Genomic DNA, 27,958 nt, shown 5'->3' on the forward strand with positions numbered 1-27,958 from the left:
ATGGTGTTTACTCAGGTAACTTCCTTCTCCTTGAAGAGTTGAACCTGTAGCCATAGTCTAGATTGTCTCACATTCCTTTGGGAAAGAAAGAAGAAATAAATTCATAAACAAAATAAGTATATGGCCTTTCCTCTTGAAAAATCACGTCAGTGATGTCCTGAAAACTCAGAGCCCACAGGGACTCTTTCCTTTATCCAGTGCTTGAGAATGACTACAGTTCTTGTTGTTGGAAATTAAGACTCAGATTGGAACTTCTAACCAGCCTTGATCATGGGAGGGGGTAAGAAAAGGAGAGTTCAATATCCTTACATCCACCAAAAGGAAATAGGGCACTATTGCTATCCTTCCTAGCTGCTTCCCTGATCACTGGCAGCTCAGAGCCTAGCATATCTGAGCGTGCACTGGCTATGTTTTGTCCCCAGAATGTCTGCACCAAGTGTGGGGTGGAGATCTCCAACAATCGTCCTCATTCTGTGTGGCTCTGCAAAATCTGCATTGAGCAAAGAGAGGTGAGTGGATTGGTCCCATCAACTTCTGGAGCACCCTCCTTTCTTTGTCTAGCTCCCCCTTCTTTGATGGAACTGAAACAGGGTGGCAGTTGAGGTCTGGGGAACCTGGTCAGGCATGGGTCTTAAGGGGTTGGTGAAAGGAAAGGAGTGACACACAGCAGCAATTCACTGGAGAATTCTGCTTTATTGGGGAAAGGTGCTGGGTTATATAGGAAGGGGCATGGGGTGATTGTGGTGTTACTTCTATGGGGCTGGTGGCTATTGGCTAGGTGCTGGGAGTGGGAGTGGAGAGAGAGGTGATTGGGCTTCAGGTGGCGCCGTCGGGAACTGAGGACCCGGAAGAGAAGCCGGAAGTTTGCCATCTTACTGGTGGGGGCCCTTCATTCCCCCCTTTCTCCTCTATGGGATTGTGGACGTTGCTTTCTTTCTGACTGCTTCCTGCTGAACGGGGGCAGAGAAGGGAGTGAGGGCTTGAGGATTGGGGGGAAAGGTTTGATAGGACTCCCCACAGTAAGGATGAGTAGATGTGGACTTCTTCAGGTTGGAAATCAATGAACGTTCCTTGTAACTATAGGTCGAAGACTTTTTGATTCTAATGGTGCCAAGAGGATACAGGTGTCAGAAGCCAGGCATCTGCGGCCATTGTTTCCAGGAACAGTTTCCAGTGGAGAGAGGGGTCCATCTCAGCGTGTGGTGAGGAGGTTACGTGAGGGTGAGGGATCTTCTGTGGCCAGAAGCTGATAGTTCTTGAGTAAAAGCTGGTTGAAAGTTTGATTAGAGATTTTTCTGACTTGGGATTTGATGAACTTTATTATACAGGGTAAGAAGAGACAGGCGAGAAGGATGATTATTATGGGGCCTGCAATGGGCCACAGCCAGGTAAGGAAGGGGTTTGTTAGTATTGAAGAGAATGGGTTGGAATTGGAAGCAGAGTGGAGGCTGGAGGCAAGGTCGGTGAGTTTGGTAATGTCAGTTTCTACAATGCCGGATTCGTTGATGTAATAGCAGCACTCTTCCCGAAGGAAGAAGCAGGTGCCGCCCTTTTCGGCTGTAATCAGATCTAAGGCCCACCGGTTTTGAAGGGTGACCTTAGCTAGCGAAGTGACCTGTCTTTGGAGAGAGGCCAGGGAATCGGCAGTGGATGTCAGGGCTCCCTCAAGTTTGGCGTTGAGATCCTTAGTTGCCCATAGAGAGTGACCCAAGGCTCCTCCCGAAAACCCTGCCCCAGTGGCTGAGGTGGTCAAAGAGATACCGACCATGATGGGAAGGAAAGCAGCCCTTTTTGTGCGTGAGGGCAAGGGAGGTTGGAGCTCAAGAAATTCTGCCATGCTGTAAAGTGTAAGCTGTGGGATTAGGGTGACGAGAATGCAGGGTATATTGGAGTTGGGAGGCAGTGAGTTGAAAAGACTGCCATTGCACCAAAAGAAGTGACCTGGATGAGTAAAAGTCTTAGAGCTGGAGGTAGGGGTGTAGATAGAGAGATAGTGACGTGCGCTGGAGGGGGGAGGGGTTGTGCCTACACAGTGGTGGATGGTGAGATTATCTGTGTATTCTGGTTCCCATAGGGGTATGTCTGCCAGGGGACGGAAGGGTTGTCCTTCTGCATGGAAGGAGTAGTTGGAAATATTAAGGGGCACGGCAGCCAGCAGTGGGCGCTGTAGTGATGCGCACAAGAAACAATTGGCGGTGTTGAGGGTGTGGTTGAGAAAGATGGTGGTGTCTTGAATGAGCTGTAACCAAGAGTAGGAGAAATTAGAAGATGAAGAAGTGCCATCAAGAGTTTGGATAATGACTTTTTCAGAATGTCCGATATCTGATGCAACTTGAGAGATCTGGGAGTGAGAGGGAACATACTCTCAACAGATATGAAGGGTACCATGGGGGGTCGAGGACCCCCCCATAGTAAACTGAGGCTGTGACCCTGGCAGCCCATCGAGAGTCCCAGGGAACTGGGATTGATAAGGAGAATGAGCTGTTGGGGTATTTCATGAATCGGTTGGAGGAGTAATACTGTGGGTACTGGGAGTTACTCATGTAGTGAATGGTGCAAGACCAGTAGGGACATCCCCCGTAGGTGTCTTACCATCGCCTGCAATAGGCTTGTCTTTGGTCATAGAGGAAGCAGAGGTAGGGAGAATAAAGGTAGCTGCTAGTGAACACTTCAGTGGAGGGAGGAAAGTGGAGGTATAAAGGCTCAGAGCAGCCTTTCAGAGGGCAGCCTGATGTGGCAATGAGGGCAGTAACTTTTGTTTGATGCCGTGTGTAAGTCTGTCTTACTTTGAATCGCCATACAAAGGAGGCTGGGGTGGCGGGGAAGACAATAGGAATGAAGAAAAAAAAGTGAGAGAGAGCGAGGGAGCAGTAAAGGAGAAAAAAGTCATGATTCGGGTATGGATGGCAAAGGGGTTGAACGGGATTTTGGAGGAAAGAGGACAGTAAGGTCAGGAGTCTGGAGGGAGGGAGAGTATGTAAACTTTTGTAGGTTAAGAGATCCTTTAGGTGATGTGGGGACACAATGGTAAGGGGCGCTCCGAGTGTTAGTTTATGAGCTTCTTTCTGCAAGAGCTGCCCAGCGGCTAATGCCGGTAGGCATGGGGCCCATCCGCGAACTGTGGGGTCTAATTGCTTGTAGAGATAAGCTACTGGGGCAAAGGATGGGCCATAATATTGGCCTAGGACTCCTAGAGCTTGACTGGACCTCTCATGAATGTATAATGAGAAGGGCTTCGACAAATCAGGAAGATGGAGAGCTGGGGCTTCCACAAGGGCTCGATGGAGCTTAATGAAGGAGTGTCGGGGTGAGAAGGATAATGGTTCTTCAGGGGGGCCCTTGCTGAGGTCATATAGGGGTCTTGCCAACAGGGAGAAGTTAGGGATCCAAGCTCTAAAATACTTAGCCAGGCCTAGAAAGGAAAGGATTTCTGTCTTGGTTTTGGGAACGGGCAGGTCAGAGAAGAGCTGTTTTCTGTCTAAGGTAATGGACTTTCTTTGTTGAGATAGAAGAAATCGGAGGTAAGTGACAGAAGGGGAAGAGATTTGAGCTTTGGCAGGGGATACCCGGTAACTTCTGGAAGCTAGAAGGTTAAGTAGGGAGGCAGTGTCAAGTTGAGACTGTTCCCACGAGGTACTGCAGAGTAGAAGATCGTCCACGTATTGTAATAAGGTGGACTCGGAAGCCTTGTGGCAAAACTGTCCAAGTGAGTTGTTCAGAATGTCTTGTGTATGGGTCCGTCCAGGTGAAGGCAAAAAAATCTTGGGAGGAGGGGTCTCGGGAGGCTAAGGCAGGGCAGCGATAAAAGGGTGTATGGATTTGGGACTAAGGGTTGGATAGGGACGATGGCCATGTTGATGAGGCGAAGGTCTTGGACGAGGCGGAAAGATCCGTTGGTTTTTTTAACAGCTAATATGGGGTTATTAAACAGGGAGTGAGTGGGTCTGAGGTAATTTTTGTTTAAGAGATCTTGGATGATGGGTTGGAGGCCTATGAGGGCTGAAGTGGTTAGGGGGTATTGGGCCTGACAGATATACTGAGAGGGGTCACATAGTTTGATAGAGGCAGGAGGACATAGAGCTACGGAGGGGCTTGTAATGTCCCAAACTTTGGGATTTACAGGGTGTATGAGGGCGAAACTGGAGCTTTCATTGGGTAGAGGGGGGTTGTCAGCTATGAGAGCCATCAGAAAGGGAGTACTGGGGGCTGTGGGAGTGGATATAGTTATGGAAACATGGAGGAGAGAAAGGATGTCCCATCCTAGTAAAGGGATGGGACACTGGGGCATAACTAGGAAGGAGTGGGAGAAAGGTATAGGATTGTCTTGGATTGTGCATAAAAGGGGGGAGGTTTTAATGGGAAAATCTGTTTACCTCCTACCCCGACTATAGGAGTAATGGCAGGCGTGGTAGGGCCCTGGTATTCCCGCAAGACTGAGAAGGTGGCTCCTGTTTCTAGGAGGAAGGAGATGGGGCAACCGTCTACTATTAAAGTAACTCTGGGCTCCTGTTTGGTGATGGAAATGGTCGGGCGAGAAGCTCCTGGGCCCCGTCAATCTTCTTCTGCCAGCCCCACTACGGAGGGCTTAGGATGGGGGTTGTTCGTCCAGCCTCCCCTTTAGGTGACTGGGCAATCAGACTTCTAGTGGCCCTTTTTGTGGCATCTGGGGCATGGGGTGGTAGCCCTTGACTAATGTCCCTCTTGTCCGCACTTGAAACAAGCTCCTGTGGGGGGCTTGTTTGTAGAGGAGTGCCCAGGTTGTGGTTTTATCAGCTGGGCCAACATTTGGAAATTGGCCTGATCAGCCTTTTGTTTACGGCGTTCTTTCTCCTCCTCCCGGTTATGGAAGACTTTAAAGGCCACTGTTAGGATCTCAGTCTGTGGGGTAGTGGGGCCCTGTTCTAACTTTTTGAGTTTAGCTTTAATGTCGGGGTAGCTTTGAGCTAGGAAGTATGTCATAAGGACATGTCTCCCGTCAGGCGTTTCTGGGTCCAGGCTGGTATACTGTAATAGGGCTTGAGTGAGTCTAAGAACTCGGAGAGAGCTTTTGAAAACTGACTCTTTACGAGCTGCCTTTTTCAGACCTGCTATTAAGCAGCAGGCGAAGATATTTCAAGAGCGGAGACTCACGGTGGTGTTATAATCCCAGTGTGGGTCTTGTTCGGGGACAGCGGTGGGGCCAGGGGGATAGGTGGGGTCAGTCCTGTGGGTTTCGGTGGCGTGCATTTGGGCGAAGTCCCAAACTCGTCTATGCTCTTCAGGAGGGAGGGTATTGGCCAGGAGCATGAAAATGTAATGATGTGTGAGGCTGTATGACTGGAGGGTCTATTGAAACTCTCTGATATATGTTGTGGGATCAATGGAAAAGGAACTTACGCGTTTCTCAAGTTGGGCTAAATCTCCTTAGGAGAAAGGGACGTGAACACGCACGATGCCTTCGGATCCTGCTACTTCCCGGAGGGGGGTGATAATTTTGGGAGGCCCTCAGGACCGAGTCTGAGGATGACTGAAGGGTTCTGGCTCAGTCTGTGGGGGAGAAACAGGTGATGGGGGCAAAGACAGAGGAGGCTCTTGGAACTTAGTTAGATGGGGGCTGAAAGGCTCAGGCTTGAACTGCAAGGGGGGTGAGGTGGGGGAGGAGATGGTGGGGGAGGAAGGGGGAGGGGCTGTTTTAGGAAAGGAGGGGGAAGGGAGTGAACGGGAGGCTTTTGCGGGGGAGACGGCTTGCAGGCTAGGAGAACTTGGGGAGAGGCGGGGGGAGGAGGCGGAAAGCTTCGGTATAGGGAATCTCCTTCCAGTTTTCAGGCGCTGGCAGTAGTTAAAGAGATCGTGAGTGATGTTAGGATCAAGAGTTCCCCCTGAGGGCCATTGGTTGTTATTGTCTAGGGGGTATGTCGGCCAATCTTGGGAGCAGTATTTGCGGAGAAGTTTTGGTTTTATATCAGGCGTCAGGGAGAGGGTGGCTAGATGCTTGAGCAGGCATTCAAGAGGTGAGCTTTCAGGGAGGGATGAGGAGGCTCCCATGGCTAAAGGACAGAGAAGGAGACAAACAGGGGAAGACCAACAGATATTCTCGGACTGGGAACAGACCGCAAGGAGACAAAGGGCATCCCCGATGTTCCTTGGTGGTCTGCGGAAACTCGTATACGAGTCGGTTTCTCAGGAAGTGTGGGTCGTCACCCAGACTTCTCTAAGAAGGCAGAGTGCTGGAGTCACGAGGTACCCAGTACTAGGAGTTTTTGGGGGACGGAACGGATTTCGGCAGGTAAAATGGAAGGAAGGAGTGGAAAAGGGAGCGTTCTCATCCACAAAGGAGTCACCTCGTTTATGGCTGTTGGAGGAGGGGCCTGAGGGTCCGCCGCAGCCGTGAAGGCCGGAGGCGGGGAGAGTTCCCTCCTCGTCCCCGAGCGTCAGGGCCTTGCCGGATGATCACAGTCAATGGCACTGCGACAGCTCTGGGAAGAGTGGCCCACTCTGGGGGAAAATTTACCCAAAGGCCAAAGAGGAGTGGTGAGTGTGAGGAGCCAGTGCCAGAAAAAGAGGACGAGGGCAAGCTGCTGCTGGTGTCGGGGGAAGACGGGGCCCAGTTGGGGTGTCCCGTCTCCCGGGTTTTGGCACCAATAAAAGGAAAGGAGCGACACACAGCAGCAATTCACTGGAGAATTCTGCTTTATTGGGGAAAGGTGCTGAGTTATATAGGAAGGGCATGGGGTGATTGTGGTGTTACTTCTATGGGGTTGGTGGCTATTGGCTAGGTGCTGGGAGTGGGAGTGGAGAGAGAGGTGATTGGGCTTCAGGTGGCGCCGTCGGGAACTGAGGACCCGGAAGAGAAGCCGGAAGTTCGCCATCTTACTGGTGGGGGCCCTTCAGTTGGTATGAAAGTAACCAGCTCAGCTGTGAACACAACAGTCCCCAGACGTTTGAATGCATTTTTTTTCTCCCCTTCCCCTTTTGGAATTTTTCTCTGCCTAGCAGTATGGAGCACACCGCATCTAAGAAGTGGTATCTTACACTTCATATCCAGTCTTTTCCTTCCACTTTCCAGCTGTGTAACCTTATTCCAGTTTATAACCTTCCTGGTAGTCAACTTTCTTCATCAAGAAAATGGGTATACTCAGACCCTCTTCTTGAGTATCAGGGACATTGTGGGCATCAAATAGGAATTGTGAAAAGTTGCATACTGGTGAGAAATGTGTGCTGGCTATTGTGTTTGTGCACAGACAGCAGGGAGCAAAGCTAAAAACTGGCATTCACAAAGGCAAGAACAATAGTGCTTGGCTGCTGTGTCTTCATACTCTCCCTCTCCTGCCCCAGGTATGGAAGCGTTCTGGAGCATGGTTCTTCAAGGGCTTCCCTAAACAGGTCCTCCCCCAGCCTATGCCTATAAGGAAGCCCAAGACCCAGCAGCCGGTCAGTGAGCCCACTGTCCCTGAGCAGCCCACCCCGGAGCCCAAGCACGCTGCCCGGGCTCCAACTCGAGGTAGGACAAAAATGACTTTTCTTTTCAGTACCAAGGACAGATCCTGGCTAACTTGTCACCTAGAGGATGTCCTGACCTCCTGTCTGTGTTTCTACTCAGCTGGCGGACAGCCAGGCTCTGGGGTTGGGTCTAGGATGCCTATGTCCTCTTCACAGCTCACCATAAATAATTATCAGGAACGTAGCACAGAGAACTCTCCAGCAATGCCTCGCAGCCAAAAGCCTTTGTTGTCATCCATCCCTGCGGGAGCATTCAGAGGTACAACAGAGGTGGGAATTAAAATTAGAAATGGAGAGACTCCCATCACTAATATACTCTCCAGAGCCTGGGGGGATTTGGGGCTTGCTGAGGAGGCCTTTCTTGCCCCTGATATTTCTTCTATCCACCACCAACTGCAAATCTGAAATTGGACTAATTAAAGGTAAAAGATGAACAGACAGGAAATTAGTAAAGGAAAATTACCACTCCTATGGATATTATCACTATTATTCAAGTGTTATTATTAGTTATTAAAAGAATGATAAAAAGGAAGAGGCCAAATAGTAAAAAGGAAAAAAAAACAACCACAATAAAAACACATTGTAGTTGAATGAGACCATAAGCACTGACCAGATAAAGCCCTTGCAACAATGTCAATTAACACTGAGTGATCTGTGTTTGCATGACAATTCCGGAGTTGTGTGCAGGCAGTGCTTCTGAAAGGAAGGTTATAGTTGAAGGTTTCAAAAATGGAAGTGCCCAGCTATGTTTCCTATAAGATTACTTCTCAAAATTCCAGTACAGTGGCTGGAACTTAAAAGGCACTCAACAAATGCTTTCTTCCTGACAAGGCATGAGCAATTTCTATTCCTTGTGGAGAATCACCAAATTCTCAACATACACTACATACCCTAGAGGCCCCCAGTTTCCACCACTAGAGCATCCTTCTTTCTCATTTCCCATTATTCCCTCTAGACTGAGAAGCTAGCACAGCATAACTGTCAAGACCTTAGGCATCTGAGGTCAGGAGGACCTGAATTTGAATTCCAGCCCTTGCTTGGGCAAGTCACCTATCCTTTTGGAGACTCTTGCCCCATCTATAAAATGGAGTTAATAACTCATTGGGTTTTAGTCTGAAGGTGAAATGAGATACTACATGCGAAGTGCTTTGCAGAGTGGAGCACTTTGTAAATGTTGGCCAATCTCACCACTTATACACAGATACACACACATATGCACATAATGGTATGAATGAGCTTACCAGGTAAACTCTAGACAAAACAAATAACTCTGAAATATGGTGGATGTGACACCCATTCACCTCACTAGGAAGAAGTAAATCACCAGCATTGTACACTGAGACTTAAAAAAATTAGTGGTGCTGGTAATAATAATTACCAAATTATTTTTAATAATTAAAAATAATTATTATTGATTTAAATAAATCACCCAGTGCTCATGAATGTGTGGGGCAACAGGTACTCTATCAACTGTTGGTAGGACTCAAAGTCACTTCCAACGTTTTGGAAAGTCCCTGGCAGAATTTATTAAAATTTGAAGTATATATACCATTTGATCCAGCCATCCCTCTCTGGGAATGTTTTAATAGCAATAAAAGTACCAACATAAAATATATATGTACATTTATTGCATTATTATGTATGGTACAAACAACACTGGAAAAGCCTACGTGTTCATTAGTAAAGGAATTGTTGAATGGATTAAGATATATCCACTCCATACTATACCGAGCATCTTTTAAATTTGAATGATGTAAATGTATATTATAGATTCGGAATTATGTCAGAATATGCACTTTCAATATTCTTTTAACCAAGAACAGACAAAATCCCTGCCCTTTTGCAGCTAAAATTCTCGTGGGGGAAACACATGCTCAAGAAGCAGCAAATGCAAATATGATATAATAGCAAGTAGTGTACCTGCCTGGAAGCAAAAATGAAGCCAGGAAAGTGGGTAGATAGTGACAGGAGGCTCCATGTGAGATAGAATGGCCAGGGAAGGGCTGCCTACTGAGGTGATATTTGGGCAGAAACCTCACAAAAGTGGTAGAGAAGGCTTGCAAAATATTTGGGACTATGATGTGCAAAGGACTTGAGGTTGCAGCATGAGTCCTTGGGAAAATCAAGTTGAGTGAACAAAGCACATTCTAGAATGGTATATAGCCAGTGACCCCAGTTAGTTCTTCTTTAAGCCTATGTGTGCTCATATGTGTTTATGCATGCAAAGGAAATAATATGAAATAGTTCATGGGAGCTACATCAAAGGGGAGATTGGGAGGCGAGACTTCTAAATGAAAAAAAGTTCTTGGGATGGTGGATGGGGCCCTTTGTGAGTCCTTAATAATGGCTCTCTGGAAATCATAAAACAAGCACTCCCCATAATTTCTTTCTCTTTCCAGGTGACACTGAAGACAAGAGGGGCCCAGGTACGAAGACAGGTGTGTTCTGCCGACTCTGTCTTCTACTTTGGGACAGGAACACTTTTGCCCCACTCCTCCATTGCCTTTTCTCTGTTCAATCCATGCTTTTCCTTCCAGGCCCTGACCTGGCCTCTACTCCCGGGCGAGGAAGTTATGGGCCCCCTGTGCGCAGGGCCACCGAGGTGCAGGCGAGCTCATCTAGCCGGGACCCAGAGAGCTGGGACCAGGGTCACGGTGTGGCTGCCGGAGACTCCAGCCAGAGCCCAGCAGATAGGAGAGATGGGCAAACCCAGGCAGACTTCCTGGATGAGGAGAATCAAAAGGGATGTGGAGGACCATGTTTTTATTCATTTATTTATCCAGTACTTATTGAGTACCTACTGTGTGTCGTGTTCTGTTCTAGATGCTGGTTCTAATGTATGGGAGAGGAAAGACAGGATTCAGAAACAATTCTGATTCTAGACATCCATAATTTTGGTTATATCCTTTCCTTGCTCGAGTGCTGTAAATAAGAAAAACATGGATTTTTTCCCCTCCTCCCCCAAAAAACTCTGGGGTGAAACACCCCTTGGCTTTGAGCAAAGTCAAGATGCTTTCCTCTCATAGATCCACCCAAGTTCTTTCTTGCTGTGACAGGTGGCCTCTGCTGACCGTGACATGGGGGTGTCAGCACAGCCAGGCCACCGCCTGCAGCTGCTCGCGCCTCCTGGGGTTCTGGCACCTCTGGCCTCACTCATGGTGAATTTATTTGGCAAGACTGCCCACTGGTAGGAATCCTTGATTCCTGGGCTTTGAAAGAAATGTCTACTAGCTTGGGGAGATCATGTTCTTTAGTCCCTTGTGTGAGACTCAGAACAGCTTCATTTCTTTTGTAATGAAGGAATGAGACCAGGTCTAAAGTTAGATGGGCTGAGTACTTAGGTCCCGTGCTGACCTCTGGCCTGTTCTTCCTGAATAGAGGGTTTGTAGCTTAGCTCCTTAGCTCCTCTTCTTGACAAGAGAGTGGGGCACATACTTTGTACTAATCTGCTACCTAGACCCCCTAATGACCCTATGATTCAGATTCCCAGAGAAAGATTAATTTCATAGATCTGCAACATCAGAGAATATTTACTGAGTGCTTACTATGTGCCAGATGCTGTCCCAAGCTCAGAGAAGTGTTGCTATTTGCCCTAGGTCACACAGCTATTAATTGGCTAAAGTGGAAATTAAACCCACATCTGCCCAACATCAAAGCCTGTGCTTTTTGTTTTTTCTCTTCCAGAGGTGAAGTTTTTATTGACAATGCTTTTTAAAAATCTTTACTGTAATAAAATGTACCTAATATGAAATGGACAGTTTTAACTACTTTTAAGTGTACAGTTTAGTCACATTGTCATGCACCCATCACCACCATCCATCTCCAGAACTATTTAATCCCAAACTGAAACTTCGTATACATTAAACAATACCTTCAACTTCCCCCCTGCCCAGTCCCTGGCAACCACAAATCTATCTTGTCTCTGTACACTTGCTTATTCTAGACACTTCATATAAACAGAATCATAATATGTGGCCTTTTGTGACTGGCTTATTTCACTTAGCATACTGTTTTCAAGGCTCATTCATGTTGTCTCATGTATCCGAATTTCATTCCTTTTTAAGACAATAATATTCCATTGTCTGCTTAGACCCCATTTTGTTTATCCATTCATCTGCCGATGGACACTTGGGTTGTTTCCACCTTTTGGCTAGTGGGAATAATGTTGCTATGAACATTGGTATATAAATATTTATTTCAGTTCCTGCTTTCAGTTCTTTGGGGCTGTGCTAAGGAGTCCCATACACTTAAGGAGTGCAATGGCTGGAATATATGGTAAAACTGTGCTTAATTTTTTGAGGAACCACCATAGTGTTTTCCACAACAGCCTCACCATTTTAACATTCTCAACAGCAGTACGTGAGGGTTCCAGTTTCTCCACATCTTCACCAACACTTGTTATTTCCTGTACATGATATACACATACCATATATAACCTAGCCATCCTGATGGCTGGGAGGGGACATCTCATTCTGGTTTCCATGGGCATTTCCCTAATGATCAGTGATATTGAGCATCTTTTCATGTGCTTATTGGCCATTCATATATCTTCTCTTTGGAGAAATGTTTGTTCTTTAGCCCACTTTTTAATTGGGTTGTTTGTGCTTTTATTATTGAGTTACAGGAGTTCTTTATATAATCTGGATAATAATCCCTAATCAGATATATAATTTGCAGGTATTTTCATTCCATTGGTTCCTTTTTCACTCTGTTGACAGTATCAATATTGTCATTTGATGCAGAAACATTTCAAATTCTGATCAAGTCCAATTTACCTGCTTTTTCTTTTGTTTTCTGTACTTTCAGCTCATATTCCAAAAAATCATTGCCAAAGCCAATGTCATGACGTTTTCCCTGTTTTTGACTAAGAATTTTATAGTTTTAACTCTTGTGTTTAGGTCTCTTATCTCTGATTTATTTTGAGTTAATTTTTGTTTATCAAAGCCTGTGCTTTTAACCCATGTATGATTTTGCCTCCTGAGGGAAAAGACAGTCACATGACATTCTTAAACCGCATTTGGGTCCCCTATCCCTGGACAGTCATTATAAATGTTCCCCTTATCTATGAAGCTTCTAGCACTTACCTGCTCAACCTTGGGCTGAGTTAATTGCTCCATCCTCTGAGGTCCCGGAGTACTGACATGCAGCTCTAATGAGCACTGCACAGCTTTTTAAAGAAAAGTCTGGGATATAATGCTAGGTCCATGTGAAGATAGAGACCAGATTCTTCCAATAATAATAACAGTGTTTAGGGTTTACTACGTGCCAAACACTGTTCTGAGCACTTTGCATGCACCGTATCATTCTATCTCTACCACAACCTATGAGGTAGGTACTATCATCCCCATTTAACAGACAAAGAGGCTGAGGCCCAGAGAAGCTAGATCGTGTGAGTGAAAGCCATATCACATCACCTGTGCTTTTTCAACACCCATGTCACTGCTGTAACTTGCCTTGGAGGTCTGAGTATTAGAGTGACCACCCTCTAGGGAAGGAGAAGGGGGTCTGAGAGATCTGAGAGTGTCAGGGGCTGCATTCAATTCAAATCGAATCCAGAGACATTGCCCAAGATGGGTGGTCCCAAGCTTTTGTGTTTCCACCGCATGTGTGTGTGTGTGTGTGTGTGCGCACATGCACACACCTGACAGGGCTGTTTCCTCTCCTTTCCCCTGCAGGTTTGAGATGGGCCAACACTGTCTAGGCCTCCAGACCTGCCCCTGCCTCCATGCAGAGCCCAGCACCTCCTCAGCCTGGGCAGCCAGGTACCTGCCACCCATCTGCCTGCTTAGGCATCACTCAGCTGGGACCCCAATACCTCCCAGCCTTGCTCAGAGAGCCCACTGGGCTTTCTGCAAGGCTGCAGCCACTGCTAAACCCTAAGGCCTTCTAAGACCCTTAGAATGGGAAGCTGGGCAGGGGTGGGGGTGGGGGGAGCATCTTACCAGCTAAATGGAAGAAGCCACAGTGCTTTGCTCTTGAGTGTTTCCACCTGCAGGGATTGTCAGTCACATGCAGCAACCACCTACCCTTTATTTTCTTAATATCTTTCTTTGAGTTGACTCACTTGAAAAACATAACCGAGAGAACTTGCTATTACACACTCTCTTTCAAGGAAATTTAAAGGACATTGGTCTTATAAAAAGGCAATGTTCCCAGAAGAGTAGTGTGAGATTCAGCAAGAAATGGTAAGCAAGGAGATTAATGATTTGCAAAAATCTAAATAAATATGGACTGTGCAAAACAATAGAAATAACGCCTAGTTGGTACAGTTAAAAATTTATTACTTTCAAAGAAACCTATATTGGCATAAGTGAGAAATCAGTGTTCATGCCATAAAGAAGAGTGTATTAGTTGGCTAAGGCTGCTGTAACACAGAAGCACTGGGTGGCTTAAAAATAGCAGAAATTCATTGTCTCACAGTTTGGGCCTGAAATCTAAAACCTAGGTGTCAGCACGGTGGTTCTCTCCGAAGGCTGTGAGGAGAATCTGTTCCATGAGTCTCTCCTAGCTGCTGGTGGCCTCAGGCTTTCCTTATCTCATAGACGGCATTCTTCCTAGGTCTTCACATTGTCTTCCTTCTAAGCAGGTCTCTCCTGTATCCGCATTTCCCTTTTCTGTAAGGACATAGTCATACTGGATTGGAGTCCACCCTAATGACTTCATCTTAACTTGACCATCTGTAAAGACCCTATTTCTAAATAAGGTCACATTAACAGGTACTGCGAGGTTGGGATATCTACATCTTTTAGGGAGCACAACGCAACCAATTATAGAGGGTAATTATAAAAATTAACATAATGAAAAGAAAACAATGCAATGAAATCTCAGTACTCTGGCCTGGTGAAGGTTCTGAGTTCTCTTTTGTTCAAAAGGGAAATTTGCAATGGTTAGAGAGGTGTTAAAGACAGAGAGGCATCTAGATGAGACTTTCTCCATGACAGAATCAGAAATGACAGGCAATAGAAACAGAAATGACTTTCTCTCTGTGTCACTGAATGTAATGTCATGCCCCATCCCTGTGACTCTCCTTTGCATCCCTCACTTTGGGAAATGTAGTTGTAAAGAGTCCACCTGGACCAGTAATGCCACTGTAGCAATGGTAACTCAAGGCAAACTCAAAGCGTAAGCTTGCCTGCCATCTTGCACATGATTCTCACTCCATTCATCTGCCAGCCTCACAGAGGCTGAGAACAGCCAGAGAACATTGAAAAGCCGGTATCATCAGCCCCATTTACAGAAGAGGGAATTGAGGAAGGGAGGATTGGGGCTTGAACCCAGGACTTTCTGACTCCAGAATCCCCCAGTGGAACCATTCCTGAAGCCCTGGATACCCCTGCACATCATCTACTGCCTCAGTCTTGTCTCCACACCCATGAAGAAGGGCGGCCCAGGGCAATCATCTCTGCTCCATCCTCTTTCTCTCTTTTCCCCATTTAGGACCCCCAGGAGGCAGCAGACTGAGTCCTGGGCCAGCAGGTCGCCTTCCAGATCAGAGACCAGGCAAGTATCCTTCCAATGCCTGCCCTCTCTCCCACTTCAGCCCCCACAGTGCCAGATCCCTGCCCATTCTGCACCCAGAAACCTTGCTGATGAGCTCAAAGGGGCCCCTCTCATTCCACAACTCTAGATGGTCTGTACTAAAATTAGATAGACAGAAAATGGCCTCACATGAAATGGATAAGGGCACACACTGTCTGGATTCACACCACTGCTCCTTCATATCCTGGCTGTGTGACCCTGGACAAGTTACTTAACCTGCTTGAGCCTCAGTTTCCTTATCTCTAAAATGGGGATAATACTCCAACCTACTTCACAGAGTTGTGGGAGGATTAAACAAACTAACACATATGAAACTGTAGCACATGGCCTGGAATATATTACGACCACGCTGAGGGACAACGATGATTATATATGTTACACGTGCATCACCATCATCATCAATTATCACAGCAACAGCTTATTTGTTGTTCCCCAATGCACCAGGCACTGTTTTAAGGCTGTACATGTATATTAGGTAATGTTAAAAATAATAGCTACTACTATTTGAGCACCTTCAGGTATTATAATTCCCATTTATAGATGAGGAAACTGAGGCTCAGAGACATTAAGCAACTTTCCCCAGCTCACAGAGCAGAGATCCAAACCAAGGCTGTCTGGCTGCAGAGCCAAGACCACTGATAAGTACCACCATGAGTTGTGTTCTGCCTGCATCTGAGTCAGCTCATGGGGCTTGTCATAAAACAGTTTCCAAGGCCCCACTGCATCGTCTACTGATTCTGGGTGGTGCCCGGGAACCTGCATTTTTGCACCCTTCCCTAGGTGGCTTTGACAAAGGCAACATTCCAAGAACCACTGAATATGACAGCATGATATGACAGCCCTGTTACCTGGAAGTGGTGATCCTTCATTGAAGGGCTCTGGGTGATTCTGGTGCAAGGCTTACTAAATGCCTGGTATACAGTAGGTGGTCTCACTCATAGTAATACTGTAGCAGCTGTTGCTGCTACTTTTAAGACACAGGGACTCAGCTGTCTCTTCCCATGTCCCCTGCAGAGGTGGCTCCCAGTGATCCTGGCTAAGCAGGGGCTTCTGCCCCACCACGGGAGGACAGAATGGGAGGAGTTGGCTACTCAGCAGTTGGAGCCAGGGAGAACCGCACAGGCCATCCTCCAGGCCCCTATTCCCAGGCATCTGCTGCTTCCCAACCCAGCCTGCTGGGGTCCCTGCCTGCCAGCCCCCACCTCCAGAGGAGGAGGAAGAGGAAGCCAACAGCTATGATTCGGATGAAGCAAGTAGGTGGCACTTTACGGAGGGGTGTCTGGGAAAAGTTGCCTCAAGGGTCACTCCCAGGAAAACAGGAATGGCTCCAGGGATAGCCTTGTACACCCCCTGTCCCCCTAGATGCCAAATCTAATAAGCATATTAACCAAGTTATAAAGACAACTTTGTGCTACTAAATTCACAAAATGACATCAGCTTTCTAAAGAATTAGTGCAATATATATATATACGTATATGTATATGTGTATATATATATATATTTTTTTATAGTAACATCAAAGTTACTATTTAAATCATTGAAAAGAGTACAGTTACACTGCATTCACTTAGTTTAGCTTGGCGGTTCCACAGAATTATCACAGCAGTTCTACTCTGTGGCCATCCTACTTTTCTGCCTTTCCATATCCTAGTCCTTCACACAGAACAGTGACCCCTGCTCCCACTTTCTGCCTTACACATCTTTTCCCGGACCTGCCAAGCCTGGATGAGCCCTCCCAGCCTGTGTCTGCCCCAGTTATGATCTGTCCTGGCAATTCCTAACAAGCCTGCCTCCATTTTCAACTCTATTCTCCTCCCTCATCTCTATATTGAATAGGTTTTTATTGAGCACCTACTAGGTACCTCCAGACTATTCTAAACGTTAGGGTACCGAGGCAAAAAAATGACAGGCAAGATGGCTGATCTAATGAAACTAACATTCTAGTAGAGAGACATAGTTACCATTGCACTGAGTTCATTTCAAATAGAGCACCATGAAGAAAATAAAATAGGGTGAATAACCATGAAGATGGCTGCTTTAGATGCAGTGATCAGGGAGGGTTTCTCTGAGGAGGTGGCATCTAACCTGCGATATGGATAATGAGAAAGGTGCCAGTCACGTGAGGTTCTAGAGGGAGAGCATTCCAGGCAGAGGCAACAGCAAATGCTATTACTCTTTTATTCCCTCAGCAAGTAAGTGAGCACTGACTGTGTGCCCTGCATTGTGCCCAGTGTGGACATAGCCATGAACAAGACAGTTAACTGAGCAATTGAACAAATGATTAACTGATCCCAGATGTGTTGAAGGCTCCAAAGTAGAAGAGGGTCTACCGGGATGGGGTATCCAGAGCAGGCCCTGAGCATTCCTTTCCTCTATAGGCCCAATGCCTGGCCAGACTGGCACAGATTAAGTGCTCATGAAATATTTGTTGAATGACTGAATGAATGCTCTCTTGGTACGTGCCTCTGCCCCCTTCAGCCACCCTTGGTGCCCTGGAGTTCAGCCTTCTCTATGAGCAGGACAACAGCTCTCTGCACTGCACCATCATAAAGGCCAAGGTGGGTGAGAGGGCCCCACTCTAGGTGCTCTGGAATTTCTGGGGGACTTAGGGAGGGTATGAGTTACCAAGCCTGTCTCCTGTCATTGCCTTGTCTATCTGTGACAATGACGGAAATGACAGAGGGCAGGGATTAGTTATGGCCAATACCTTTGGGGGTGTACTTCCTCCAGCGATGATCCCAGAGGGGTTTCATTTAACTGTGGCTGCCACCCAGGAGTAGAGGCAACCAGGCTTCAAGAGCAGAGCCCAGATCTTCCCAGCCCCATCTACAGCCACTGGAGAGGACCACAGAGGTGCCGCCAGGAGGCAATGACAGCCCGACTTGACAATGACATGCCCACCGAACAGCTTCTTCTGTGGATGTGGCTGTTAAGCTGGAGCAGTGGCCTGAGTTGGGGGCCATTGTTGCAGATACAAGGACCATCATGTGGGCCTGCGAGGGGGCGGGAAAGGCAAACCAGGATGGAAGAGCATCTCCACGCAGCAGGCTCAGGGGAAGGGAGCTCACTGAATTCCAGACCCTGAGAAAAACTGGATGATATGAGTGCAAATCTCAGAAAGTAACTGAGCAGGATTTCCCCCCACTCCAAGTCTGGTCTGTGTAGAAGAACAAGCAAGGCTGCAGAACCAGGTGTCCTGGGATCAAATAGCAGCTCCCCTGCTCCTAGCTGTGTGACTGAGGGAAGTTACTTAACCTCTCTGTGCCTCAGTATGTCCATTTGTAAACTGGAGATAGTAATGGAGCCTTGTCAATAGGGATGACTGTGAGTATTAAGTGTAAGACACGGGCTAGTTTGTGTAGGATGGTCCCCAGCTATGCCTGTTGCCTCACTATGATACTTAAAAGCTCCCCTTTCACTCACAAAACGTCCCTGTTTGGATGATAAATGAGGTATGAAATGCTTAACATGACTCCTAGGTCAACACACTCAGGTTATTTCATCAGCAAGCGAGCATTTATTGAGCCCCTATGATGTATCAGCCACAGTGGCAAGCACTTAGGTGCATTCACCACCACCCCAGTGACACAGGGAGGGAAGTGCATGCAGCATCTTATTTCATCTTCATAGGGACCTCTGAGGTGGGGAACATTATTGGCCCCATTGTGCAGATGGGAAAACTGAGGCTCAGAGTGAAAGCCTGAGGTCACAGCTGGTAGGTTTTGAGCTGGATTTGAGTCCAGAGGTAACAGTCTCTCTCTTTCTGTCCGTAACCATTCACTCACAGTCCCCTCTTCCAGATCCAGATACGGGGGGAACCACATCAGTACAGCCCCTTTGAGACAGGGCTCCAGAAACTCAGATGCCTACAGGCTAGGCTGGTGATGGTGGTGAGAAGCGTGGGTTGGGTGTGAGATGTTAGAGGGTGCTAGTAATTCCAGTAAATTCAAGTGAGCAGACCCCAAACAAAGACAGTGTGATTCAAATTTTAATATACCATGCCTGTCAATTTGCACAGTTCTATCATTATTCCTATTTTACAGAGGGAAAACTGAGACACAGAGAGACTAAATGACTTGCCTGAAATTTGAACTGTGCTCTTCCCCATGAGGCTACCCTGCCAGCTCCTCCCTTGTGCCCCACTTGTGGCCTCCTCCCCACCTAGTAGTAGTGAACCATGCTCACCCTCACCTGGGCCAGAGCACCCTTCACAGGTGAGATCCCATCTGACCCTCCAAGAACCCCTGGATGCAGGCTGCAAGCAGCCCCATTGAACAGATAAGGAAACTGAGGTCCACGGAGATCACAGGACATGATACACAGGATTTGGGTTAGTGGGGTGCAGGGGACAGTGGGAGCCCAGAGGTGGGACACTGGGACACCTACCTGAGCCTGGGCACAGAGGGATGGACAGAGTGTATCTGAGCCCTTGGAATTTGGGAGTTGTTCATATTAGAAAGCCCAGCTTAATTCGTGCCCCTGACAGACTCCCTTCCCTGCCAGTGATTCATCTGAGCCCCATCCCAGCCCCATGAGGCAGGCCAGGCAGAGACTGTGATCCCCACCATACAGTCTCAGACATGGTGCAGGGGCCAGGGCTAGAATCAGGCCTCCTTTCCGTAGCCTCTCCTATTCTCCCACCCTTCCTATTCTGAGACAGCTCCCCACATCCTAGTACTGACAGTTCAACCTTGAAGGGTTAGACTTACCGTGTGCCAGGCCCTGTGCCCAGCACTTTACAGGTGAAGCTGTGTTTACGTCTTACCACTCCATGAAGCAGGTACTGTTCTCATCCTGTTTGACAGGTAAGGAAAATGAGGCTCAGAGAGGTGAAGAAACTTGCCAAAGGTCACACAGCAGCAAGTGTGTGGCCAGGCTTTCACCCTTGTCTGCCTGATTCCAGAGCTCTTTCTCAGACACTTTATTTCCCTTCCTTCTCCTTGGAAGAGGAAGCATGCAGGGTGGACTGATGGGCAGGACAAGTGCCAGGGGCCGTGGCCATTGCTTACGACAGCTGAGCACCTGGCCCTCCTAAGGTTCTCACACCACAGCTTTTGCCTTTTCTCTTACAGGGACTGAAGCCCATGGATTCCAACGGCTTGGCCGATCCTTATGTTAAGCTGCACCTCTTGCCAGGAGCCAGCAAGGTACCATATGGCCAGGGCCTCTCAGCAGGATGAACACATGAGCCCTGGCAGGCACCCAAGGTTCCCAGCTCAGAGCCTAAAATGGCCCTATCTGCCCCCAGTTCCCGCATCCTCCCTGATGGCAAAGTCCGTACAAGGGGTCAGGGGGAGGCCAGCAGTCATTGTCCTTCAGGGGCCGTGGCTCTGCCCACTTCTCTGACCCAGAAACTTGGGATCCAGGGAGCAGCCAAAGGTCAAGAGAGAAGCAGATGCATTGATTATGCCCTTCACCTGCTCAAATATCTGCAGTGGCTCCCCAGTGCTGACCCTGGCCCACCTCCACCTACCCATTTTATGCCCCAACCAAGGGTTCCTCATTTTTCAATAGAAGTGACTAACCCTCTCCAGATTTTAGGGCTAAGTACCTGAGATAATGTTCTACTACTGAGCAAAAATGTACCCCCTTCCTACTCACCTGCTGATCATACTTTCCTTTGTGGAGGGAAAGTGGGGTAATTCTCTCTGGATTAGCCCATGCAGAGCACATGACTGAAAATGGAAGTGTGCATTCTTGGATTTTATTTTTTGTTTTATTGTGTTAATTTGGCACGGATGTCTTAAAAACAAAGAAGACCACAAGACCTCTTGGCCACATGATCTTAGGAAAATGCCTGTTAAAAATCCCTGCAAGTATCAAATGCCCCATAAGACAAAAGAGGACACACACACACACACACACACACACACACACACACACACACACACACACACACACACATTCTCTCTTTCACTCTTTGCATCAAGGAAAGAGCACCTCCCCTGGCATTGGTCAAACTGTGAAGTGTTTGGTCACTCTCCTTCGAACTCCTTAGTGATGCTTGTTTCTCCTTGAGACTTTCTCCTTTGCTCACTCCTAAGTCCAAACTTGCATTGCCAAAGAATCCAGGGAGTCATTTACATGTTAATATGAATAAGATTTGTTACCTGGCCACCTCTTCTGGGTATGCTGCCTTTCTAGCCTTTCTCTCAGAGAAAAATGAAAGGACAAAGATAGAGAGGGCAAAGATATTTTGTCTGCCCCCTCTAAGGAATTTCAAGCATGGATAATGCTATTTGGGGAAGCGAAAGGAGCTGTCCCAGTATCCCTAGTACCGCGTTCACCCCTTGTGGCGGTGACGACAGCGATACGTACACAGACCTGGTTCACTTCAGTTGTTTATTGTTGCTCGGAAGGCCGGGAGAAGGTGAGTGAGAAGAAGCAACAGCCGGGGGGGAGTGAATGAGAGGAAGAATGAGAGGAGACAGAGACAGAGATTGAGAGAGAATGAGAGTGAGTGAGTGAGAGAGTGAGAGAGTGAGAGAGTGAGAGAGTGCTTCTCTTTCCTGCTTATGCCTTATATAAAGGAAGCTGGCCTATGGTGATCAAGATCATGCAAGCCTATAGGAGCAACTTCCTTATGCTAATGCCACCAAACCAGGCAGGGTGGCGCCCAGGAAGCGTGCGCCACCTTAGGGCATTGGTCAACTAGAGTGGAAGGGTGGTGTTCAGCCATAGTGGGACTCAGCCTCGGCCGTAGGCCGGCCCCTACACCTAGAGATTGTTCCTTCATTGCCTAGGCATGGCTGACTCTTATTTCTGCCTTCCTGGCTTATAAATGATATTTTTTCCTCAAAGGAAGATGTCTCTATTTTCTAATCTTAACGGAAATTTCAAAAAGAGAGCCCAGTGCATGGAGGGACGGGTGGCCCAGTGGCCAGCACTGGTGACAGCTGTAACCATCACCTAGAGGATCCTGCCCCCCACTCGCTGAGAACATGCATTTCAGAGTAACTGAGCTGCTAGACGCTCTTCAGGGGAGGGGACTCCTCAGTCACCCACCCATCCAACCCAAAAGAGCCCCAGGAATGTAGCTGCAGGGTTGGCTCCCTCCTGAGGCAGGTGTCTGTCCATCTCTCTGGGCTGTAGGCCAACAAGCTTCATACAAAAACCCTGCGGAACACCCGGAACCCTGTCTGGAACGAGACTCTCGTCTACCACGGTATCACGGACGAGGACATGCAGAGGAAGACCCTCAGGTACCTGCTGGGCGGGTGGGCGGAGAGGGCACCAAGGCGGAGCAGACCGAGGCACGGGTGGCTCCCGGGGGCCGCTTTTTCAAACAGCTCTGTGTAGTATTTTCTTTCTTTTTCAATTCTACAAAAAACCAATATATATTTCTGGTAGAAACTCTTGGAAATGCTGATAACTAAGACTCTTAACAGCTTGGTGTCCGGACATCTGGGTTTTTTGTATTTATTATATTTGTGTGTATCTGTGTGTGTATATGTGCAAACCTTTCTTATAAATTGAGGGTTTACAAAAATGAACCATCCTATTAATTAGCCTGTCTTCCTTAGCAGTATATTAATACCATTTCATATTCTTCTATAACACAGTATTAAATGCATTTTTAATTACATAAGTAATAAATGAATGCATTCTTCTTGCAAAAAACTATAGCGGAGGTAAATCTCCTTTTAAATTTCTGTCCCCTCCCTCAGCCTGGGCCTGCTTCCTCCTTCTGTGAGTGGATAAATAGTTATCCTGTTGTTTACAATGTAGGAACAATTAGGCTGCATGTATCTGGATCTTGCCTTCTTTCTTAACAATATGTCTTGGCGTTACAGCCATGAGAAATATCTAGCTAATATTTAAGGACTTCAGAGTATTCCACAGAATGGATCCATCATAGATTTTTAAAAAATGTCTTATGACTGTTATAAATATACAGAAAAGTACAGAACATAATAAAACAAATACCCATGAACTCATTACTCAGGTTTTTAAAAATAAAACTCAATATTTTCCTGTTTGTGCTTCAGCTCTATTTTTTTTCTAAAGAATAAGGTGCTACAGATGCAAGTCATAGCTCCTCTTGGGTATTCCATTCCCTACCCTCCTCCTCCCCTTCCCAGGGCTAAACGCCATACTAAGCTTTTTTTTTTTTTTTTTGTAGATAATTACTTTTTATTGAAGGGTAATTGACACACAGTATTACATTAGTTTCAGGTGTACAACACAGTGATTCAACATTTATATACATGATAATTCTAGGTACCAGCTATCACCATACCAAGTTGTTACAATATTTTGACTATATTCCTTATGCTATACATTACATCCCGGTTACTTATTTATTTTACCATTGGAAGTGTGTACTTTTTTTTTTTTTTTGTGAGGGCATCTCTCATATTTATTGATCAAATGGTTGTCAACAACAATAAAATTCTGTATAGGGGACTCAATGCTCAATGCACAATCATTATTCCACCCCAAGCCTAATTTTCGTCAGTCTCCAATCTTCTGAAGCATAACTAACAAGTTCTTACATGTAGAACAAATTCTTACATAATGAATAAGTTACATAGTGAACAGTACAAGGGCAGTCATCACAGAAACTTTCGGTTTTGCTCATGCATTATGAACTATAAACAGTCAGTTCAAATATGAATACTCATTTGGTTTTTATACTTGATTTATATGTGGATACCACATTTCTCTCTTTATTATTATTATTTTTAATAAAATGCTGAAGTGGTAGGTAGATACAAGATAAAGGTAGAAAACATAGTTTAGTGTTGTAAGAGAGCAAATGTAGATGATCAGGTGTGTGCCTGTAGACTATGTGTTAATCCAAGCTAGACAAGGTCAATAAAACATCCACGTATGCAGAAGATTTCTCTCAGAACAGGGGGGGTGAGGTTCTAAGCCTCACCTCTGTTGACCCCCGATTTCTCACCTGATGGCCCCCCTGCAACTGTGCCTGTCTTAGGTTGTTCCTCCCTTGAGGAATCTTACCCGTCTCTGGCTAACCAGTCATCTTCCGGGGCCATACAGGGAAATGTAAAGTTGGTAAGTGAGAGAGAAGCCTTATTGTTTGAAATGGTTAGCTTTTTACTTCTTTGCATATTTATGCCCTGTGGCTTCTATGCCCAGCATTTGTCTCGAGGTATCTTTACCACTTGGAAGAATTATGATACTCGGTAAATTTGATATGAGGCACGAATTCTATTTAAGGGTTGTAATTAGGAAGGAAGAAGAAAAGCTATAGAAGTAGCAGGCTGCAGAAAACATGAGAAGATTGATTATTTCTTTGACATATCTTCTTGTAGAGTAACTTCAGCATGTATAGGTTTTAAACTACTACTTATATTGCACACACACATTAACATAATAGGAGTACAGTTACCTAACCAAAGCATACCTGTAATTACCAGCCATCTGCAGTGAAACCAAGAAAACCAGTTAGGCACCTTAGGCATTTGTGAAAACTTATCTATGATATGGTGGATATTGTCCAACTGAACTTGAACAGTCTGAGAGAAATCAGACAAATTAAAACAACCCATTTCTGGGGAATGTTCACATCCCATATGTTCTTTTAACAGTAAATAGTCTGTAGTTGTAAGATTTTGGAGCGCTACAATTTGCACTTCTCCTAATTCTTGGTTGAGTTCCAACAGTATAGATCCAGTCAAATTTGTTGTTTTACTGTATGCACAGGCCAGCTTAGATATCTCCTTCTTCATTCCCATGGCAAGTCCAGGAACTGGTGGGATGAGTGCATCTACAGCTGTAGCAGTGCGTGGATCTTTGTTGGGGTTTTTTGATGATCATCTTCTGGCATGAGTCTTCCAGAGAGTTCTGATGTTGGAAGTTCTTTTTCATATCGTATCTTAGTTCATTTTTGGGGTAGCCCAATTAGACTTTGATCCTCTGTATAAACACAAACAGACCCTTTGCCTACACTTTTATATGCCCTTTATACCCTTGTGTAGATCTCATTGGAGGTTACCACAAAGGAACTGCCTTTTTTTTCATACTGAGCTTTATGGATATCATTCCCAAGTATGTCTTATACTTTAGCTATGTAATTATGCATCTATAAATGATATATGGCATTGTTTGACATGTTTTTAAATGTTATGTAAATGTCTTACCAATCTATTCAGCCAGTTCCCTGTGGATGGACATTTAGGTTGTTTCCAGTTTTCTTACCACGAAGTTGCAGCGAGCGTCCTTCATGCTTCCTTGCCTTACATAGGGGCTTTTTCTCAGGGTATAAATCAAAGAGAACCATTTGCTGGATCATAGGATACTTTGTTGGTGGTGTTTTTTTTTAATTTTACAAGTCACACAAAGTGCTTTTCAAATGGGCTGTTCCAAGTACATTCCCACCAGCTGCAATATTATTTTAAGTAAACATTTGCATTGCAGTGCAACATCCGTTTAGAAAAATGCACACATGAAAAGGGATAAGTTGATGAGCAGATGGATGGATTTTCACACTGTTGAGCACACTGGAATTGGAGAACAGAGCATTCTCAGACCACAGAAGCCCCCCTCCAGTGCCCCTCCATCTAGTGAGGCCCCTCCCCTCAGGATATTCACTGTCCTAACTTCTAACAGGACAAATTAATTTAGTCTGGTCTTGTACTTTATATAAATGAAATCATTCAGCATGACTCTTGTGTCTGTCTTCTTTCATCTAATATTGTATCTGTGTCATTCATCCCATTTATTGTGTGTAGTTGTAGGTTGTTCACTGTCATCACTGTTTGGTATGCTATTGTGTGACTATACCACAGTTTTATTCACCCATTCTACTCTTAGTGGTCATTTGGTTAGTTTTCAGTTTGGGGGTGTTCCAGTAGTGCTTCTAGCAACATTCTAGTGGTTGTGTCTTGAAGCACAGGTGCACACTAGGAATGTTGGGGCTGAGTCATAGTATATGTATATGTTCAGCTTTAGTAGAGACTGTCAGTTTCCCAGAGGGTTGTACTGATTTATACTCCTGCCAACAATGTATAAGAGTTCCGGTCCCTCCACATCCTCATCAACACTTGTTCATGTTGTCTGTTCTGGTGGGTGTGTGGTGGTGGTGCAGTGTGGTTTTGCAATTCCCTGATGGCTGATTGCAACACTATTTCTCATACATACAGTTACATTTTTATGGCTATTTCATAATTTTCTTAAGTAGTCCCCCCATGATAGAGCAGTTATGTTATTTCTGCTAAACTGTTTAAATTTAAATTGTTTCACAATTATAAACAATACTGGGATAAACATCATTCTGGTTAAATTCTGTTCACTTATCTTTTTATGTTTTGGAGATAACTTCCCAGAAGTGGCATTCTTAGGTCAAAAATGGTGATTATTCTTAGGTCTTGGGACACACATTGCCCTACAGGAGGATGGTACTGGTTACACCCACATCAGCTGAGAAGAGACAACTCTTTTCTCTAGTTGTATATAAAGGGGCTCAGCTATGGACCTTCAGAACTTTGAACGTTGTTCAACAAATGTTGATGGCAAAGGAATGAGATGCCATGAGTTCTTGCCTGTCCCCCAGATTTGCCTCCCATGCCTTGGGAGAACAAGTCCTTTCTTCCACTTAATATATGTGAGGATGAACTACCACACCTTGATTGGTCCTTTTGGCCTCCTTGGAGGACCTTCCTCATGACCTGTCCTTTCTGTGTCTCTGTTCTACTCAATGCATACAGGGTGAATAACAAAAGACTATATAGTATTCTAGGATTCAGGGGGACCTGGATTGAAATCCTGGTTCCCTAGCCTCTTACTAGAGAAAAATGATTCAAACTCTCTCGGCCCCAGTCTTCTCTCCAAAGTCAGAAACCCAGATGTTTTGGGGGATGAAAAATTAAATGAGAAGAGGTCAGCTCAGTTCCTAACCTAACTTTACAGAAGATGATACTCAACTGGCCATAAAGTATATGAAAAGGAGCTGAGCCTGATTAATCACCAGGAAAATGTAAATGAAAACAACAATGAGATACTATTGCCACTCAGAAAGGCTAAAATTAAAAATTGCCAAAATCAAAGTCAGAATGAAGAGCAGTCAGAACCTGCAGAGACTGTGGGTAGGAGAGGAATTGGTGGAATCACTTTGGAAAGCTGAAAAGTTATAGCAAAGGTAAAATTAAGTGTAGTCCAAAACTCAGCAGTTGTGTGCCTAGTAAGATGCCCAAGAGAAATATGTACATGTGCACATGAAAAGACAGGAATAGGTATGTCCCCCTGCAGCTTCATTCATAATAGGTCAAAACTAGAGATAGTGCCAAACCAAATGCCCATCGGCAGCAGAATTATGTGGCATATTTATACAATGGAATACTATACAGCAATAAAAAGGACAAATTACTATAGACATGGATGGATCTCACAGACATAATGTTGAGCAAAAGAAGCCAAACATAAAGGGGTGTATGCCATCTGATTTTATTTATATGAAGGTCAAAAATAAGATACTCTTGCCAGAGGCCAAGGTAGTGATTATTTTCAGGGGAGGTGTGACTAGGAGGGTTCTGAGGGTCTTCTGGGAATCAGAATGTTCCATATCTTGATTAGGGTGGTGGTGGTTACATGGGTATATGTATGTGCAAATATTCAGCAAACTATAAATTTAAAATTTGTGCTTATAAGTTATACTGCAATAGAGGAAATAAAAGTACCTGACCTAGTGCTCATTGAATAGGAAATTGAAATATTCCTATGCACGTTACCCATTCCTTGCCAGCATCAATCATAACTCTTGGTCCATAACTGAAGCTTAGTAATAGGCTCTTCTTTCTCTCCCCACCCCTATTTCAATCACAGGATCTCTGTCTGTGATGAGGACAAATTTGACCATAATGAGTTTATTGGTGAGACCAGATTCTCCCTTAAGAAACTGAAGCCCAACCAGAGGAAGAATTTCAATATCTGTTTGGAGCGGGTGATCCCCGTGAGTGCCTTTGCCCCAAGGGTTTGA

General features: G+C 45.7%; 1 pseudogene; it reads left to right on the forward strand.

The window, feature by feature from the left end:
* Positions 1-27,958, forward strand: LOC118919310 (rabphilin-3A-like; annotated as a pseudogene).

The sequence above is a fragment of the Manis pentadactyla genome, chromosome 3, assembly GCF_030020395.1.
Source record: "Manis pentadactyla isolate mManPen7 chromosome 3, mManPen7.hap1, whole genome shotgun sequence".
NCBI classification, from domain to species: Eukaryota; Metazoa; Chordata; class Mammalia; order Pholidota; family Manidae; genus Manis; species Manis pentadactyla.